Consider the following 7,545-nt stretch of genomic DNA (forward strand, 5'->3'; position numbering starts at 1 on the left):
GTAGTTGCATTAGAAAAAGTGTGCAGCAACAAATTTCTACCGGATAGAAACAAATTTTAGTTGTAGTGCAAGCAAATTCAATGATTGACTGAATATTTGTACTGGTATTTGAATAGATAAAGTGATGTCGAGATAAAAAGAATTGTTGAGGGTAGAAGCAATTTTGTACAGTTAGAAACATAAGTTTCTCTAGATGGAAGCAAATATTATCGCTCACATGGGGTATATTACATGGAGAAAAAAGTTCATTTGTGTTGGAAGCAAATTCTTTGTCCATGATACTTTCCTAAAAATAAGAGAAATACGAATGGGGAATAAGTTGAACCATAATTTGATGTTCACGTGATTTTGGGTTGCAGTCAATTATGGGATGCAAATTAAATAAAAATCCTGAGAAGCAGCCATATGGAAGCTAGCAATCAGGAAGGCCCACGTTTGGAAGCAGTTAATCCCACGTAACTAGCGGCCCGTTATTTATGGAAGCATCCAATTACACACGCAAAACAACTCCCAGATTTGTTTTAGTGGACTCCCAGATTTGTTTTAGTGGGTGAATCGGACGTATCCAATTATACCAATCGTACGGCTGGTTACTAGTCTGATAAAAGCAGGATATCAGTAGTCTGATTCCTATTTCTGCCAGAGATAGTATTGCATCAACTAAACATGGATCGAGTCATTCGGATGTTTACTCTCTCTAGTGGGTATGGAGAAGTAAATACATTGACAGTGCCACTCAAAGTAGTTGGCTAACACCATTCATTAGGCTCTTCATAATATCTTCTCCCTTGTCTTCGTGCTTCAATATTATCCCTTGTGCTTGAGCCATACAGCCACCAGCTACCCACGGATCGATCGATGGAACGACGCGATGCATCCCCCGTTGCTACAAGAGCCCTCCTCACCGTCCATGCAACATGCTTCATGCTGCTGAGCCACACGACCACGACAATGCCGACGTGCGTACATCTAATAGACCCAAGGACTAAACATAACAGTGCATTTCATGGTGTGAACGTTCCTGATAAAACTGTGGAACATACCGCACCAACTAAATATGGATCGAGACATTTGGATGTTAACTCTCACTAGTTTTTTTTTAAATTAACTCTCTCTAGTGTGTATGGAGAAGTAAATGCGTCGACAGAACCATTCAAAGTCGTTGGCTAACATCACTTGTATTATCTTCTCCCATATCTTCGTTCTTCAATACTACTGCATTTCTTGAGCTTCACATATCAGAAATTGGCATGTATCCACCCTCACTTCTCTCCATCTTGGTCTCACTGTTCCTCCTGCTTCACCGTGTGCACGCCGAGTGTGAGCCGGTGGCATGCGGAAACTTCACTATCAAGTACCCGTTCTGGCTCGGTGCTCCTAGCCACTCCCCGCCGGAGCCCGCCTGCGGCCGCCCGGCCTTCGAGCTCTGGCGCACCAACAGCAACACCACGGCTTCAATTTCCATGCGTGGCTCCGCCATCCAAGTCCTCAACATCGACTACAGCGCCAGCTCCTTCGTTGTGTCTCACAGCAGATTCTCCGCGAACGAGAATGGTGTATGCCTCGCCGACTTCAACATGTCGTCCAGCCTAGCTCTCAGCCCGTTCAAGACTAGCCCGAGCAACGTGGCCCTGTGCTTCCTCTTCGACTGCAACGGGACGGAGCCACGGGGACCTGGCTACACGAACGCCACCGCCGGCTGCGATAAGCCCATCTACGCGTACCTGGGCGGGATCTACGACCGGGACACGCCGCCGGCGATCCCCACCGGAAACTGCACGTACACCTACCTCCCGGTGCATGGGGCGGAGGCGGCGGCCGTCGACTACAGCCAGCTGCTGAAGGCTGGGTTCGTCCTGGACTGGGAGGGCACAGGGGTCGGGGAATGCCCCGCTTGCATTGCTAGCGGCGGCCAGTGCCGATACAACACCTCCAACGCGAAGTTCGTGTGCCTCTGCCCCGGTGGCATGCTGCACGGGTCGACATGTGCCGGTAAGCTTCCAAATTAATTTAAATAGTTTTAAGTCAAAATAACACCACAAGCTACTTGCTGAAAACCTAAATAGACTAACTAGACATGATCTGATTTATAGAATAGAAACTTTTTCATTGGGTCTAGGGCTCCAGGTTAATATTCTTTTTCTTTGAAGTTCCTATTCAACATAGGGATAGGAATTCATTCTTACAAACCAAAGGAATTCATAAAAATCCTTCAAATAAAACACCTATCCTTTAGAATTCCTACAAAATTTATGTAAACCAATGGAGTCCTTAGTAGCTCCAGAACAAGCAAATGCATCTGATAATAAGAAATGCGATAGTTGTCATGCATGGTTAATCCATCATACCGGTTCTATGCACTCGGTCAAGCAGTGAGCAGTAACATGACATCATATGGGTCATTGCTAGTGGGAAAATGGCATGGTCTTTCCGATACGTGCACCACACAAAAATATAGCCTAATCAAAGACTTTGATGTCACTGGAAAATTGACAACTCGACGACAATGATACTTTGACCAACTCCTCAATGATAGTACTTTGCACGCTCTTTTTTTGAGATATTTTACGGTACATCATACTACTGAATTCAGTGTGTAGTATATAAGTTGATCCAATTATTGAGATGGTTCCACTCATAGTTGGTTCAAGGATAGATTCGTAATTTCCTACAGGCTAATATTTGACCTTGGTTAATATATTTGGGACTTTTCCCGTGTTCTTCTGATGCCTCTGAGCGCTGGATAGACTCAATGCCCTGATCAATGGTGACGGAGAAAAATCAATCGATTGCCTCCGCCGCACTTTTTTTTTTGGAAAAGGAGGATAACCTCCGGCCCCTACATCAGAATTATGCATGCAGCCATATTATTAAATAATGTGCGGAACAAAGTCTGGGGTTCAAATCTGGCTCACAAACGGAGCTTCACAAAAAGGAAAATAAAAGATGCCACGACCGACGAATATAGCAACAGCCTATGATGCCTATATACCTAGCCTATTATTAACTCGCCATTCAAATCGGTTGAAGATAACCCGTGCTAGCGTCTTCCGACGGTGGCACCCAGTAACCAAAATCCCCCTGGAGTCCGCATGAGTGAGTAACGACCACATACGGATCCAAGCAGTAGCTCTGTAGATAACCTGCAAAATGTTGATTAATTTTTTTCAGTTAAAGATTATATCATTTCTGTTGTTCCATATAGCCCAAAGAAGTGCACATATCCTTATCCGAATATGTCTCGTCATATTTGGATACACTCCATCTAGACATGTCCCAAATAACGTGTTAATGCAAGTTAGAGGGCTAATGTTGAAAGCTATATGTATTGTGCGCCATAGTAATTTTGCCAACGGGCACTCGAAAAAGAGGTGTTGTATAGTTTCATCCTGGTCACAAAAACAACATCTGGAGCTACCTACCCATATTTGTTTTACCAAATTATCTTTCGTCAAGATCACTCCCTTGTGTACAAACCACATGAAGACTTCAGTTCTAAGCAGAACTTTAATCTTTCAGATATGAAGGGATCTCGGAATTGGCACACAGTCAATTAAATCTAAATATATAGATTTCACTGAAAAACTCCTAGTCATAGAAAATTTCCAGTGTATGGTGTCTGACTGGTCAGAGAGTTGAACCTCCATCAACTTGCGGACCAAGTGCAGCCACGAGTTCCAACGTTCCTCCATCAGAGATCTCCTAATTTTTATATTAAGGGGGACCGACTGTAATACTGTACCAACGTAATATTCCTTATGTTGTACAATATTATATACAATGGCATATTGTAAAGCCAGAGGCATCTTCCCTAACCATGCATCTTTTCAGAATCTAGTCGTTTTACTGTTACCAACGATAAATTTCAACCACCGAAAAAAGGAGACTTTCATCCTTATCAACCCTTCGAGAAAAGTGAGTCATTAGGCCTAGCAGTAACGTGCCAAAGTCTTAGATTGGAGGTGCTTATTCTGTAGAATTTGAATCCATGTACCCTCGGTCTTGGTAGATAATCTGAATAACCCTTTGAAAAGGAGGCATATATTCTTAACTTCCAAGTTCTCAATCCCTAACCCGCATTGGTCTTTGGGTCTGCAAATAATATTCCATCTACCCAATCTGTATTTCGTGATTGATAGAAGTCTAATCTTTTTGTACCCCAACCAGTACTTCAAAGAAAGTTAGGAGGAACATCAGCAGACTTGTCAGCACCAATTTTATCAACACTAGTCGACTTCCATAAGACATAAGCTTACCCTTCTAGCAGTTTAGCCGTTTTTAATCTATCTTCAATGCACTTTCAGGATCCCTAGATAACTAAACGGTAGTGAACCCATTTCACAATCTAACAGTTGTTTATATGCATCTTGTTCCTTTTTGGCTTTCCCTAAACCGAACAATTCGCTTTTGTTAAAATTGATTTTGTGTCCCGATAATTGACGAGCGCTGCTCCATGCCTTCGCGTCCCTCACGATAGATTGACTCCAATCTCGCGTCGTAGCATGCCCACGCCTCTTGTTGCATTGCCTCTGTCAGGCGAGGAGCTGAATCATCAGCCACAATCATCCTCACCCTCACAACGTCCCTGCAAATAACTTCGAACTTTACGAAGGCAACGGCGGCTAGCACGGCTGAAGGAGAGCTGCGTGTTCTCATTTTCTAATGCTCCTTCGCCACAAAGACTTGTTTACCAGTGGTTCCCCAGCCAGCATGCCCACTGCGCCAGCAGCGGGAGCGGCAGCTCAGACGACCTCCCACCAGCTGTCGCTCGGGCCATGGATTACTTAACATAAGCTGGCCGTGTGATCTATAATGTGAACTACCGATAGTGCCCTTGAGGCCTAAATATACTACCAGAGTTCTAATGTAGTATTGAGGCACTGGTAGAAAATAGGCCTTTAGTCCCGGTTCGCAAAGGCCATTAATCCCGGCTGTGCAACCGGGACTAAATATGCGCGACTAAAGGCCCTCCCCTTTAGTCGCGCCTCTTACGAACCGCGACTAAAGGCCCGTCCACGTGGGCACCAGGAGTCCGTCGGGGCGGAGGACCTTTAGTCCCGGTTCTCGTGGCTAACCGGGACTAAAGGCCTCCTCCGCAGGTTTAGGGTTTAGCCCCCCTAAACCTGGTTTTTTTTTAATTTGTAGTGTTTTATTTCTTTTATGTTTTATTTTGTGTTTTATTTTAATTTTGATGAAGTTTCAGTACACATATTCTACGCTATTATATACATGCATATGAAATTTCAAACAAGAAGAATTCAAGAGGAATATATAATATATATTCAATCTCGGGTGACCATATACAACTTCGAACAAGTTTCCATACACAATTAGGATGGATGACCATATACAACTTCGAACAAGTTTCAATCTCGGATATGCATATAAATTTCTTGGTCCTCGGTATAGTGTTCTCCTTTAGGATTGATGACTTCCCTCATGAAAAATCCTGCTAATTCATCTTGAATTGGTCGGAAGCGAGCTTCTGGACTAAGCCTCCTCCGCAAGTTATCCGTCGCCTTCCGCACGCTATCCGATGCCTTCCGCTCAGAGGTGTGTCTCCGGATGTTCTCACAAACATAGTATCCACATAGATTTGTCATCGGTGGCTGCTTATCCACATTAACTAACCTTCTAAAATCAAGCTCATGTTTGAATTCACCGACAATTTCTTCTGAGAACCGTCTCCAAACCCTACAGGGCAAAGAAAATTAAATGAACAAGGGAGTTATTAGTTACTTGATATTAGGAAATGAACGAAAGAGACCGATCGATATAGAGCTCAAATGATTGAAAATAATTACTTTTGCAGCATTTTTCTCATGTCGGCCCAACGCTTTGAATCCGAATCCATAGAGTCCATGATTAGAACTCTGGAGGTGTGAAGTTCAATATTTAGCAGAATCCAGTGGAACCTGCGGACACGTTACATGCACAGTCATGCATAACTCATCGATTAGACATACCATGCATGGAGTAAACAAAAGAGAATGGGCACAAGAGAGAAACACTCACCCAAAATGGTAAGGAAATAGAATATGACTTTTGAGTTGATGCTTTCTAAGAAACTTGTACAAGTCTTTCTCCACGTCTTCGGGGTGATTTTGTAACACATGTCCATTAACGATATGTGGGTCAATGAACCCAACATCATGGATGTTTCTTATTTTGCATTCCCAAATCTTCAATCTGCATAATAGCATACGCAACAATATAGTTAGGACAATATATATATATATATATATATATATATATATATATATATATATATATATATATATATATAGTGCAGACAATGAAGAACGAGATGAGGTACAAATAAATCACTTACAGAACGTAGCAACTCAGGATAGATTTGTCGAGCTCGCGCAGATTGAACAGCTAGAACAATTCACTCATATGAACTTGTACAGAGTACCGTTTGGTGTGATGCTCCTCTGTAACATCCGCATAAACATATTCTTTGCCGGCCCATGTTATGAAATGCTTGTACGAACGTAGCAGATTTCGCATTGGTGGTGGTAGACTCTTTTCCCGCGCAGGCTCGACGAGAGGCCCATTCCGCACATATTGTAATGCTATCTCACATACTGGCGCATCCTCAAGGCCTAACGAGGCACGAAGAGTCAAACCCATCTCGGACGCTTGTTTCATGGCACTCGCTACAGTCAATCCAAGTGCTGCCGCAGCTGCTATGATCTCGGGGTCCTCTTCCGGACCGACTTTCACTATGAGCGGGGGGATCGATTGTTTATTCTGCATCCCGAGCTGGTCAACTTGTTTCCCGCTTTTTTTACTTTCTTCTTTCTCCTCCTTCAATATTTTTGCTTGCCTACGAAGTTTATGTCCATAGTCATCAGGCATATTCAGCTCGGCTTGGGACGGTGTCGTCAAAAAATCCTTAACCCACTTCTTTTGCTTCTCAGTGAATACTTGCTTGGGCTCAGGCTCTTTTATTGCCTTCGTATCCGCCTTCCATTTCTCATAATGAGCAGACGCGGCCAATTTGGTTTCAGCTTCACTAAGTTCCCAAGGCCTTGGGAGGAGAGGCTTCAGTAATGGCTCCGGTACCCTTGTGGTCTTAGGTACCTAAGGGTCCGGGTTAATAGTCCAGGAGCGGGTTTCCTTGCTGTCCGCCTGCTTCTGCTTCTTCGCCGGAGGTGGATTGGGGGGCGTCGTACCCGCCGGAGGAGGACTGGGGGGCGTCGTACCCGCCGGAGGAGGATTGGGGGGCGGCGGCTGCTTACCCGCCGGAGGTTGTGGATCGGGGGACGGTGTCGAATGGCGTGAAGGAGGTGTAGGTGAACCACCACGACCACCACCACCGCCACCACCACCACCACCATCACCATCGGAGGGGGGTGGACTTGTTAGCCTTGGTGCCTCGCCTGGAAACACTATGTACTTCTTTTTCCATAGAATGATCTGGCGCTTGACATCTCCAAGTCTTCTCTCCCCTTCGGGTGTAGCTTTGTCAATCTCCAGGTCCTCAAACTCTTGGACTATGTCTTCCACCGTGACACGAGCATAGCCATATGCAATGGG

This window comes from Triticum aestivum, chromosome 3D, assembly GCF_018294505.1.
Source record: "Triticum aestivum cultivar Chinese Spring chromosome 3D, IWGSC CS RefSeq v2.1, whole genome shotgun sequence".
NCBI lineage: Eukaryota > Viridiplantae > Streptophyta > Magnoliopsida > Poales > Poaceae > Triticum > Triticum aestivum.